Source organism: Rattus norvegicus, chromosome 1 (assembly GCF_021556685.1).
Source record: "Rattus norvegicus strain SHRSP/BbbUtx chromosome 1, alternate assembly SHRSP_T2T, whole genome shotgun sequence".
Lineage (NCBI taxonomy): Eukaryota > Metazoa > Chordata > Mammalia > Rodentia > Muridae > Rattus > Rattus norvegicus.
In genome coordinates, this window is record NC_141534.1 from 247,275,925 (window position 1) to 247,289,947 (window position 14,023).

The window sequence follows — 14,023 nt, forward strand, 5'->3', positions numbered from 1 at the left end:
TAGCCATTTTTTCTTTTCTTTTATTGGATATTTTCTTTACATTTCAAATGTTAACCCCTTTCATGGTTCCCCCTTCAGAAACTCCCTATCCTATTCTCCCTCCCCTGCTTCTATGAATGTGTTCCTCCACCCACCTACTACCTCCTGCCTCCCCGCCCTTTGGCATTCCCCTACACTGGGGCATCAAGCCTTCACAGGACCGAAGGCCTCTCCTCCCATTGGTGCCCGACAAGGCCATCCTCTGCTACATATGCAGCTGGAGCCATGGTCCCCCCATGTGTACTCTTTGGTTGGTGGTTTAGTCCCTGGGAGCTCTGGTTCATTAGTATTGTTGTTCTTATGGGGCTGTAAGCCCCTTCAGCTCCTTCAATTCTTTCTCTAACTCCTCTAATGGGGACCCCATTCTCAGTTCAATGGTTGGCTGGGAGCATTCACCTCTGTATTTGTCATGCTTTGTCAGATCCTCTCAGGAGACAGCTATATCAGGCTCCTGTCAGGATGCACTTCTTGGCATCTGCAATGGTCTCTGGGTTTGGTGACTGTATATAGGATGGATCTGCAGGTGGGGCAGTCTCTGGATGGCCTTTCCTTCAGTCTCTCTCCTCCACTCTTTGTCCCTGTATTTCCCCCTGTGAGTAATTTGTTTCCCCTTCTAAGAAGGACTGAAACATCCACACTTCGGTCTTCCTTCTTCTTGAGCTTCATGTGGTCTGTGAATTGTATCTTGGGTATTCCAAGCTTTTCAGCTTATAGCCAGTTATCACTCAGTGCACACCATGTGTGTTCTTTTGTGACTGGGTTACCTCACTCAGGATATTTTCTAGTTCCATCCGTTTGCCTACGAATTTCATAAAGTCGTTGTTTTTGATAGCTGAGTAATATTCCATTGTGTAGATGTACCACATTTTCTGTATCCATTCCTCTGTTGAAGGGCCTCTGGGTTCTTTCCAGCTTCTGGCTATTATAAATAAGGCTGCTTTGAACATAGTGGAGCACGTGTCTTTGTTATATGTTGGAGCATCTTTTGGGTATATGCCCAGGAGTGGTATAGCTGGGTCCTCAGGTACTTCAATGTCCAATTTTCTGAGGATCCTCCAGACTGATTTCCAGAGTAGTTGTACCAGTTTGCAATCCCACCAACTATGGAGGAGTGTTCCTCCCTCCACATCCTCACCAGCATCTGCTGCAACCTGAGTTTTTGGTCTTAGCCATTCTGACTGGTGTGAGGTGGAATCTCAGGGTTGTTTTGATTTGCATTTCCCTGATGACTTAATGATGTTGAACATTTCTTTAGGTGCTTCTCAGTCATTCAATATTCCTCAGTTGAGAATTCTTTGTTTAGCTCTGTACCCCATTTTTAATGGGGTTATTTGATCTCTGGAGTCCGGTTCTTAGGGCTTATGATATTTAACTGGGTATGAGACATACAGTGGTTAAAAAAGAGTCCCAAGGAAACAGGCAACCAACTTTATGGCCTGTGTTATAGCTTGAACTCCGAATTTATGTGGAAACTTTAACCTCAATGTAGTTTTTAGAAATGGAGCGTTTGAGGGGCCAGTAGGGTTAGAGCAGTGGTTCTCAACCTTCCTCTTAGTGCTGTGACCCTTTAATACAGTTCCTCACGGTGTGATGACACCTAACCATAAAATTATCTTCATTGCTAGTTCATAACTATAATTTTGCTACTGTTATGAATCATAATCAGATATGACATGCAGGATATCTGATAAACGACCCCTGTAAAAAAATCATTTGACATACACCCCCACCAAGCAGTCATGACCCATAGGCTAAGAACCCCTGGGCTAGAGGATTTCATGAAGGTGGGTACCCCATGATGACATTAGTGCTCTCACCAGAAAGAACACCAGAGAACTCATTTTCTCCCTCTATATGAGGACTATTGGTCAAGAAGACTCCCCCCCTTACCTACTCTTAGGCAAACAGCATTCAACACTCAATTAACATAGGGCCAGTATCTCCCAGAAACTATGAGATGCTAGGGTCCAGCTATCAATGACGCCAATTAATCTGCTCCCCACACACCAGGGATTATAGTGACCATAGCATGAACTACAGACAACACTGGATGGACATTACAGAAGAGCCCCTCAATAGAGAAAAGAAAGGTTTCTCCTGCTTCCCCACTTAATTCTCTGGTGAAGAGAATCTGAGTAGGAACCAGACTTTGGCACTATCCAGCTCATTCTCCTGAGTGGGCTAGCCCATTGTGCTGAGTGGGTTTATTTCGGAAGAACTCAGAAAACACTGCTCACCCCGGGGTGGTGGTTTACTCCAAATGTCCTCAAAGCTGCTCAAAAACCATCAGGGCTGAAGAGACGGCTCCATTGGTAAATCACTTGTTTGGGGATACACGGACCTGATTTGTATCCCCAGAACCCATTTGAAGAAGCTAGGTGTGGATGCATTTACCTCACACCAGAGAGGTAAAGACAAGACCCTTTGGACTCCTGGGCATTGCCAGCCTAGACTACTTGGTGTCTTCCAAGACACCGAGAAACACTGTCTCAAAACAACAACAAAACCCTGGTGTCCTCTGGCCTCCACATGCACACACATACATGGGCACTAACAAATGCTCACACAAATATGTACATAAAAGTAAGCAACCCAAAGATTAAAACAGAGACAGAAGGAACACCCATTCAGAGCCTGCCCCACATGTGGCCCCATACATATACAGCCACCCAATTGGACAGGATGGATGAAGCAGGGAAGTGCAGGCAGACGGGAGCCGGATGTGGATCTCTCCTGAGAGACACAGCCAGAATACAGCAAATACAGAGGCGAATGCCAGCAGCAAACCACTGAACTGAGAACGGGACCCCCGTTGAAGGAATCAGAGAAAGCACTGGAAGAGCTTGAAGGGGCTCGAGACCTCATATGTACAACAATGCCAAGCAACCAGAGCTTCCAGGGACTAAGTCACTACCTAAAGACTATACATGGACTGACCCTGGACTCTGACCTCATAGGTAGCAATGCATATCCTAGTAAGAGCACAAGTGTAAGGGGAAGCCCTGGGTCCTGCTAAGACTGAATCTCCAGTGAACTAGACTGTTGGGGGGAGGGCGGCAATGGGGGGAGGGTTGGGAGGGGAACACCCATAGAGAAGGGGAGGGGGAGGGGTTAGGGGGATGTTGGCCCGGAAACCAGGAAAGGCAATAACACTCGAAATGTAAATAAGATATACTCAAGTTAATAAAAAAAAAAAAAAGTAAGCAACCCGCTTCAGCATCCCAGTCCACGCGCATCCACTTCCTTTCACTTGGTGTACATATTACTCCATCCTGCCTTGCCAGTCGTTGGTTTGAACATCGTCTTCTGAACTCATTCACCGCCTCTGCTGTTCTCTCCTCTTTGGTGTCTTCGTTCTCAGAGCTCCCTCCCTTCACCACTTAGCTCCCCTGGAGCGCTTCCAGCCTCCTTAGATCATTCTGAGGATATCTTTACCTGAATCTGCCCACCTCCTCCCTCTGTCCGGGAGCAACCCTTCCCTGCCTGCCACGACAGGCCCAAGAAAGGCCACATTCCCAGTGTTCACCCTTGCAGGGCGGACCCTTCTCACCAACACATGCCTTGTGCTCAGACCTCGTGGTGTTCAAAGCTCTTTCATAGATGTTCTCCTCATTTGACAGGCCTTTGAGAGGTGGGCAAGGCAGATTCTAGCATCCCTGGGATACAGGAAACACAGATCCAGACTTAACTAAGGCAGTACGTCAGTTGCACGGTGACATAAACTGTTCATAGGTAAGAGAATTAAAATCTGGTTCCTAAGTTATACCAGTCCCATGGTCCCCCTCCTACTGGCTGCATCAGAGCAATGGCCGTATCCTTCTCGTGGGTTCAGAGTAAAATCCATGCCCTCTACGGTCTACGTGCCTCACTCACCTCACGCCTACGTGGATGACCTTCTTCCCCAAGTTCCCCGATTCCCGGTGGTGAGTCACTTCTGCCCTTGTTGCTACTGCACAGATTATTAATGTCTCTGCCTCGGACCGAGCTTCTGGCAAGCACTAAGCTATAATAATGTTCGATGCACTTTGAAAACCTGTTAGAGACAAAAACCAGCTTGTTTTCTGTCTGGTGGTTTTCTGACACACTGCCTTTCACTGTTCTGGTACTCACATATCCTATACTTTTTATTACTGCCACTGCTACTGCTGCTCCTGCTAATTCGACACTAGGTTCCCCAGGCTGGTTTCAAACTCCTGACCTCAAGCAATTTCCCCACTTTGAGGAGCTTCCTTGAGGAACTGGGACTACATTTGCTTGTCACTAAACCCCACTAAAATACCCTAGAAGACCCAATGTTAGGGGCCAACGAGATGGGTTAGCATATAAAGTTGCTTGCCAACAAGCCAGATAACATGAGCTCTATCCCTTGGACCAAACAAATCTCTTAAGTCATCCTCTGATCTTCACAAACATACCGTGGCTCATGTACACCCACGCATAATAAATAAATAAGTAAATAAATAAATAAATAAATGTGATTTTTAAGCATTTAAAACCAATTGAACAGAGTGTTTTAATCACAGCCGTCTGTGAGTGTGAGGCTAGCCTGCTCTATGTACCAAGTTCGAAACCAGCCAGGGCAACATAGTGAGACTGTGTCTCAAAATTTTTTTATTGAAAAAAAAAGTTTCAGGCACGATTTTTAAGTCAAATTCCTTATAAACAATCTTAGCCATTCCAACTCAGAGGCAAGGCCCCTGCTTCCTACCATTGTTTTCAAAGGCTACTTTGTGTATACACAAAATACAGAGTTTCCCATTGTCCAAGAGTGTGATCTCATCTATTATGACAGAGCTCCACAGACCCAGCAGCACTTAACCCAAAAGAGACTGAGGGTGTGAGAAACGTGGGGTAGGTAAGCCTTTTGGGAGAAAAGTGGCTGGGCCAGTCTTCAAAACTGAGTGGGAGGGCTGGAAAGATGGCTCAGCAGTAAAAAACATTGGCTGTTCTCCCGGAGGACCTCAGTTCAATTTCCAGCATCCTCATGGTAATCCACAGCTGTCTGTAACTCCAGCTCCAGGGGCTCCTATGGCCTCTCTTGGCCTCCAAAGGCATCAGGCATATTCATGCACATAGCCGAAACACCCAAACACATAAAATAAACTGAGTCAGGCCAACCCAAAGGGTAAAGAAGGGAAGGCAGTCTATGCACAAAAAAGCAGTGTGCATGCTTATACACTGTGTGAGAAGCTGAGAGGCGATGAGAAACTCAGTGCGGCACAAGGCAGGTTGGGTGGGACAGCACTAGGACACGAGCTTGCAGAAGAACCTGTGCCAGAGCAGGAAGGACTTGAGTGGCCCGCAGAGGCCATGACTGCGTACTCAAGGACACAGCCATCCTTGAAGAATTCTCACATGATACGGTCACATTTGTGGGAACATTCTAGATGCATAAAAGAACTTCTGGCACTGAAAGGGAGCAAAACCAAGTTTTGGGATTTAGAACTACATACAATAGCATTTAATCTGTCTGAAGTCCAGTACTATTTCGTTCACTAGTTAGGAACCAGGTAGCTTATGTCTTTGGTATCAAAGCATGCATTAATCAGGTTCATTAAAGAAAATGTAGCCTCTGTCCAGTGGTCAAATGCATATGAGTTTGTGTAGGGAACCAGTCTTAAAGGGTTGGGCAAGTTGGGATAAATCCGGGATACTGAGATACTGGATACCGAGGGTGAACAGGGTCACAAGTTGCTAGCCAGCCAAAAGCCAGGGTATCAGAGTGGGGCTGGAAACTCAAGATACCACCTATAGCAGAGACACTGGAGACAAAATATCAACCTCCCTCCTGGGCACCTGCAAAAGTTAGGTCTGGTTCTTCCTCCCAGCCCCATGCTCCCAGAAATAAAACTCAGACTGAGAACATATTTACAAATGCCTTGGCCATATAGCTCGGCTCTTCTCTAACTAGATCATAATTTAAAATAACCCATTTATTTTCGTCTGCATTCTGCCACACGCTGATTACCTGTCTCAGGTACTATGTGTCTGCCTCTGAGCGAATCCACTGTGCCTCGATCTATCCCAGAATCCTTTCTGCCTCCCAGATGTCCCACTTTTGATTCTACCCTTTCCTATAGGCCATGGTTTCATTTTGTTTTTTACACAAGATACTCTTTCCCCATGCACCCCAGAGATGAAATGAGTCTAGGAGCCAGATAGATCATGCCAATTTCATCATCTCTGCCCAGGAAGGCTGATCTAGACAAATCAGCTTTAAACTCTGAACCTTTCAAAACCTCCAGACTTCTAACCTTTGCCCGGCCCCGTGATCTGCCTGCACTTCCTGGTTCCAGCAACTCTTACTTCGCAAAATTGATAGACCCAGAAACAAAAGTCTCACCGTGGTAAATATATACTGCTTAGCTGGTGCCGTGACTAAAACTCATGTGTAACAGACACTGGGAGGAATAGGGAAAAGAGGCACAACGTGTTAGCTTGGTCCTTATCTGACACAGGAGATTGACAGGCTCCATGTACATCAGATGAATCAAGATGGGGCTGCCTGACTCTGTCAGTTAGAGACCTGAAGGAACTGAGTGGCCAAATCTTTTTAAGTTCAGACTCCATTTTAGAGACCCTGACCTAAGTTTGAACTCAGGTAAACTAACAGGCTGGTACCTAGCATTAGTTTCCAAGTTGCCCCCCAACAAAACCTGAGTCTAGCTCCAGTCTCTAGGTTAATCCCCAACAAGACCAGAGTTTCCAGGTTATTCCCCCAACAAACCTGCACGCCCAGATTCCAAGCCCAACCCTTGCCTAACGACCACCAATGCAGAGGGAAACAGAAATTAATTATGATATGACTTCCAGTACCAGCCAATTATGTTAAAGGCCACAGTAGCTCTCCAATCAGATGCTTGCACACTCACTCCTGCTTGCTGCTCACTCTAAAGCCTCGCCCCGATAGACATCTGGGGCTCCCCCACCACCAAAACCATCCTGTGTGACAGTGGCACATTGCAGGGGCCTAAGCTAGCTCAAATAAAGACCCTGCTGTGAGTTGTATCAGATTGACTCCTTCCTGTCTGTGTTTTCGGAGATCACTAACATTTCCCTGGCACAACAGAACCAGCAGAACTGAGCACAGAAATGACTGAGAGGAGATGGGGAGGTCACCTTGGGCAGTGGGCTGCAGGAGGGAAGGGTAGAGTTCTTCTGTAGTCTCTGGCGTTCTTTGAGGAAGGCACCAGAGATTTCCTGTACCTGGATCTTGTCCTGTGTGGTTCTGTCTGGAATATGCTTTGCTCAGACACTCATTGCCTTGTTTCCTCACCTCTATAGGGCCTGCCATGAGCATCCTACTTAAAACAGCAACTTCCACATCCTTTTTCCTTCTTCTCCACTCATACCACTTCATACCGTTAATACTTACATGTTTTCTTGGTCACATCAAGTCTTTTCTATCTGGACCGGTCACAGTACAATCTGCGTGGGATCTGGACCACGAGGGCACAGCCGACGGACCTCCATGAACGAATCACAGGTGTCACCGAGGGAAAAATACTTTCATGACTGACAAATGTTTCTGATAAGCTCACTTTTCCCCCCAGTTTGTTATTTTGTTATGGCCCATGCTGAGGTAGCTCTTGTCCTGTTCACTAGGCCTGAAGTTTTCCAAGAAGATTATTTTGTATTCTTCTTCAGAGAGCCCCTGGAGTTCTACCTGGAAAAGTGTGAAACTCACCAAATGCAAGGAGCTGATCCCATTAGACAAAAGGAACACAGTCTCTCCAGGATCATACCCAAACCTCTGAGGACAAGGTTGCTTATGGTGATAACAAAAAAACCCAAAAACAAACAAACAAACGAAAACTTTCAAAGTCAAGCTTCATAGGGATTGACATTCTGCATGTGGGAATTTGCCTAAACATTTCAATTCGAGTCAAAAGCACTGAACAATTGTGGTTTAGACAGTATTGCTGTCTATTAGATAAAGATGGCCTTTTCAGAGAGCTTAAATTGTAGTCATGTGCCCTCCTTCAAAGTCTTTTGAAAAGGCAAGTGATCCCTTGTGAAGGAATCTGTAAATATTAACAGCCTCTCTCTCTGTCTCTCTGTCTGTCTCTCTCTGTCTCTCTCTGTCTCTGTCTCTGTCTCTCTCTGTCTGTCTCTCTCTCTGTCTCTCTGTCTGTCTCTCTCTGTCTCTCTCTGTCTCTGTCTCTGTCTCTCTCTGTCTCTCTCTGTCTCTGTCTCTCTCTGTCTCTCTGTCTCTGTCTCTCTGTCTCTCTGTCTCTCTGTCTCTCTGTCTCTCTCTGTCTGTCTCTCTCTGTCTGTCTCTCTCTCTCTCTGTCTCTCTCTCTCTCTCTCTCTCTCTCTCTCTCTCTCTCTCTCTCTCTCATCTCTCTCTCTCCCCTGCACCTTCAGCTCCACTTTATCGAGTCGGCACTCAGACTGAACAAGTGACTCCAGTCACGTGGGCAAGGCTTGCCCTCCCAGGAAGGCAGCCCACCTGGGCGCAAGGCTGTGATGGTTGCTTTGATGTTCCGCGCCCGCCCAAGTGGCCACAGGGCTCCCTTTTATCTTCTTGATCATGGTAAACATGCTTTAGAATCTTTCGGCTTGCTGACCTCGAATTTGTGGATTAATCATTCCTCATCTGCTCTGCTCACTCTCCCTGAAGAAGCATTGCCCACCCCCTCCCTTACTTGGGAATGTCACATGCCCTGTGTCCCAGAAGAGCCACTACAGAGAGTTTGATATTAGCTAAGTGGTTACTCCTTTTTTTTTTCACTATTTTTTTATTTTTTATTAACTTGAGTATTTCTTATATACATTTCGAGTGTTATTCCCTTTCCCGGTTTCCGGGCAAACATCCCCCCCTCCCCTTCCTTATGGGTGTTCCCCTCCCAACCCTCCCCCCATTGCCGCCCTCCCCCCATAGACTAGTTCACTGGGGGTTCAGTCTTAGCAGGACCCAGGGCTTCCCCTTCCACTGGTGCTCTTATTAGGATATTCATTGCTACCTATGAGGTCATAGTCCAGGGTCAGTCCATGTATAGTCTTTGGGTAGTGGCTTAGTCCCTGGAAGCTCTGGTTGCTTGACATTGTTGTACATATGGGGTCTCGAGCCCCTTCAAGCTCTTTCAGTTCTTTCTCTGATTCCTTCAACGGGGGTCCTGTTCTCAGTTCAGTGGTTTGCTGCTGGCATTCGCCTCTGTATTTGCTGTATTCTGGCTGTGTCTCTCAGGAGCGATCTACATCCGGCTCCTGCCGGCCTGCACTTCTTTGCTTCATCCATCTTGTCTAATTGGGTGGCTGTATATGCATGGGCCACATGTGGGGCAGGCTCTGAATGGGTGTTCCTTCAGTCTCTGTTTTAATCTTTGCCTCTCTATTCCCTGCCAAGGGTATTCTTGTTCCCCCTTTTTTTTTTTTTTTTTTGGTTCTTTTTTTCGGAGCTGGGGACCGAACCCAGGGCCTTGCGCTTCCTAGGTAAGCGCTCTACCACTGAGCTAAATCCCCAGCCCCTCTTGTTCCCCTTTTAAAGAAGGAGTGAAGCATTCACATTTTGATCATCCGTCTTGAGTTTCATTTGTTCTAGGCATCTAGGGTAATTCAAGCATTTAGGCTAATAGCCACTTATCAATGAGTGCATACCATGTGTGTCTTTCTGTGATTGGGTTAGCTCACTCAGGATGATATTTTCCAGTTCCAACTATTTGCCTACGAATTTCATAAAGTCATTGTTTTTGACAGCTGAGTAATATTCCATTGTGTAGATGTACCACATTTTCTGTATCCATTCCTCTGTTGAAGGGCATCTGGGTTCTTTCCAGCTTCTGGCTATTATAAATAAGGCTGCGATGAACATAGTGGAGCCTTTTTTATATGTTGGGGCATCTTCTGGGTATATGCCCAAGAGAGGTATAGCTGGATCCTCAGGCAGTTCAATGTCCAATTTTCTGAGGAACCTCCAGACTGATTTCCAGAATGGTTGTACCAGTCTGCAATCCCACCAACAATGGAGGAGTGTTCCTCTTTCTCCGCATCCTCTCCAGCATCTGCTGTCACCTGAGTTTTTGATCTTAGCCATTCTCACTGGTGTGAGGTGAAATCTCAGGGTTATATTGATTTGCATTTCCCTTATGACTAAAGATGTTGAACATTTCTTTAGGTGTTTCTCAGCCATTCGGCATTCCTCAGCTGTGAATTCTTTGTTTAGCTCTGAACCCCATTTTTTAATAGGGTTATTTGTCTCCCTGCAGTCTAACTTCTTGAGTTCTTTGTATATTTTGGATATAAGGCTTAGGATTGGTAAAGATCTTTTCCCAATCTGTTGGTTGCCGTTTTGTCCTAACCACAGTGTCCTTTGCCTTACAGAAGCTTTGCAGTTTTATGAGATCCCATTTGTCGATTCTTGATCTTAGAGCGTAAGCCATTGGTCTTTTGTTCAGGAAATTTTTTCCAGTGCCCATGTATTCCAGATGCTTCCCTAGTTTTTCTTCTATTAGTTTGAGTGTGTCTGGTTTGATGTGGAGGTCCTTGATCCACTAGGACTTAAGCTTTGTACAGGGTGATAAGCATGGATCGATCTGCATTCTTCTACATGTTGACCTCCAGTTGAACCAGCACCATTTGCTGAAAATGCTATCTTTTTTCCATTGGATGGTTTTGGCTCCTTTGTCAAAAATCAAGTGCCCATAGGTGTATGGGTTCATTTCTGGGTCTTCAATTCTATTCCATTGGTCTATCTGTCTGTCTCTGTACCAATACCATGCAGTTTTTATCACTATTGCTCTGTAATACTGCTTGAGTTCAGGAATAGTGATTCCCCCTGAAGTCCTTTTATTGTTGAGGATAGTTTTAGCTATCCTGGGTTTTTTGTTATTCCAGATGAATTTGCAAATTATTCTGTCTAACTCTTTGAAGAATTGGATTGGTATTTTGATGGGGATTGCATTGAATCTGTAGATAGCTTTTGGTAGAATGGCCATTTTTACTATATTAATCCTGCCAATCCGTGGTTACTCCTTTCAATGTTATCTCTTGGCACGAGCTTTTGGGAGTTGTATGGGTAAATATGAACCTGAAATCCACTTGCAAGATGGTTGGATATGTAATGAAGATTTACATGGTGGGGACTTTAGGCTTTGCATATTCTGTTTGAACTACTCAGACTTGCTACTGTTTCACACGAATAGTCAGACAGATGAATTTATTGGGGGTACTGAGACGAGCACAGGCCAGTCACAGACAGCTATACCACTGGGAAGTCCTATGGGCAACCTGTGGGTGACTACACCACCAAGAAATCCAGATCCCAGTGAGCCTTCTCCTCCTCACATTCTAGCATCCTTGCAAACCGTGCCAACAGTCTCACTGTCACTACTGCCACTGGCCTGGCCACTGGTGTCACTGTACATCTCAGTTCACTGCCGTGGCTAAGACTGAGGGTCTTCTGCAGGCCACCACAACTTCTCCGCCACACCCAAAGGAACAGATACACTATGACACAGATGTGTTTCCAATAAAACGTTATTTACAAAAGAGACCCAGAAATTAGATCTGGCCTCAGGACTGTGGTCTGCCAACATCTGGTGTAAATGGGCAATACATAAATGTTTATTATACAACTCTTTTAGCACTTTTTAAAGCAGAGTTGAAAGGTACTGAGAGACTCGAGCCGATTCTTTTAGCTTTTTTGTATACTTTTTTAAAGCCCTCATAGTAAAATATTAAAAATAACGTTTATCATATAAATGTTTAAATATTAAACATTTATAAATTGACAAGTGTTGTGGTGTATTGCCTGTAACCCCAGCACTCAGGATTATGAAGAGTTTGTGGTCATCTGAATAAAGAGTTAATAGAGAGACAAATAAAGAATTCAAGGCCAGTCTGGGCCAGATTGTGAGGCAATGTCTTAAAATAATAATAAAAAAAAAAGCTCAAGTTCATTATCAAATTATCTTCAATTTATCAAATTATCATTTTTTTGTTTTATGTGTGCTCTTTGACATCAGGTCCCAGATGATAAAAACTGTGTATCAATTTTTCTAACGAGCTCTTCATTTTGGGCATTCGAATTATCCAGGAAAAGGATAGTTAACCCAACTGTAGTCCTTGGCAATGGTAGGATGAAAATTTCCTTCCTGCTTTTCCCAGCCAAAAATATTCAGTGACTTTCCACTTGATTGTGACCTTTCTATTCCTGATAAGAAAGGGGATATATATGGCATATGTTCCCCCTTTCGGGAACTTCTTTAAAATGCCGTTATTTAAGTTAACATTCTCTAAAACTGACAGCTGTGCCTTTCCATATTGTTTTCCTTTCAATAATTCTGTTACCTGATGCTTAATATAATTTGCCAGATTTTTCACTTCCTTTCACTGTGTGGATTTTTAAACTGTGACTTACGGAAGTTGTGACAAACTACTTGAAATGTTAAAAGGGTTCCAAATCTGTCTGATCTACAACAGTCACTGATGCTGAGCAGACCAAGACAAGGGCCAGAGCACAGGACAGACACCCTTGGCCTTCTTGAAAGAAAGTGGGGGTGGGGGGCAGGGTGACAGGAGAGCCAGGGAGCCAGGGGTCTATTTTAAATCATAATACAAAGTAGGTTAGAGGAGAAACTAGTTGTGTCTTTGTCCCTCTCAGATTTTTTTTTCTCCAGTCCCATCTAGCTACCCTTAGAGCCAATTGTTCTTTATAGAAAACAAAAATATGGGAACAGAAAGAAAAAAATCTACGCTGTGAGACCATTTTAGCCACCACGGTGACAAGGTGCCTCTGTAATGACACTCAACACCCTCAATGCTAAATGCTGCCCTCGTGGAACATCCCTACCTAGCCACTGTAACTTGGCTCTTTTTTTTTTTCTTTTTTTCAGAGTTGGGGACCAAACCCAGGGCCTTGCGCTTGCTAAACAAGCGCTCTACCGCAGAGCTAAATCCCCAACCCATCACTTGGCTCTTTTAAAAACACCTAGGAAACCTCCCTAGAGGGCTTTGTGTCCTCCTTGGTCGCCTGTATTCAACAATCAGGTCTTTGTGCCGGAGTTTTAGTTGGGTGAAGAAATTAAACAGAGTTAAACCATGCAGCCTTCCCTCCTGCTTGGTGAGTTCCACATCTTAACCCTGCCTCCTTGCTGACAGGGGAGCCAACTCACAAAAGACTTTGAGGACAAATGGAGAGTCAAGCCATGGGGGGTCAGCTCTGACACTTTGTGCCATTGACGGTGACGCATTTCAAGTTGCTGAACATTGCTGAGTTACACTAGCAATGGTTCCACGGATGTATCCAAGTCTTAAGGAAGGACCTTGAAGCGAGGAAATAACCCTTATTTTTCCACATGGTTCTAATGCCATCGCCAATGCCCTTAGAACAGTGGGTGAGTCAACTCCACGAACATCAAGGAGGAGCCGTGAGAGAGCGTGTGTGTGTGTGTGTGTGTGTGTGTGTGTGTGTGTGTGTGTGTGTGTGTGTAGTGGGCACCTAAGAGCTGCTTTGCCAAGGAGTAACGACACTCACGAGGGAATTGCAAGCAGAAAGAAATCCCGGCATCTGCCCTCATCTCACGACTTTCTCCAGTTCTTTGGTCAGACCTCTGCTTGGCTTAATCACCCAAGGAGTGTCTGCCCAAACTGCCTCATTCTCCTCCAGGCTGAAGGCAGAGACTCGTTATAAACAGCTACACTTCACAGGACAGACCACAGCCCATCCCCAGAAGACAAGTAATTTTCCATGCTGGTCATGGCACCGAAGAGATGCTCTTGTAGGAAGTGCGTTGGTCCCTCCAAACTATGACAGCAGTCGGGACTTCTGACACTGACCGCTTTGCTGAGGCTGACTGGCACAGTGATCAAGCAAACTACACTTTGACCAGGGTTGCTTAATCATGCAAACCCCTCGCTTTGTGCCTTAATTCCTTCTCTACCTAAACCTAAAGCTAATGCCAGGAACCCCAAACAGACTTGTGGTCGCTGAACTCCCTGATCTGTTCTTCCCTGGCTCCCATAATCAAGGCTGAACCTGGGG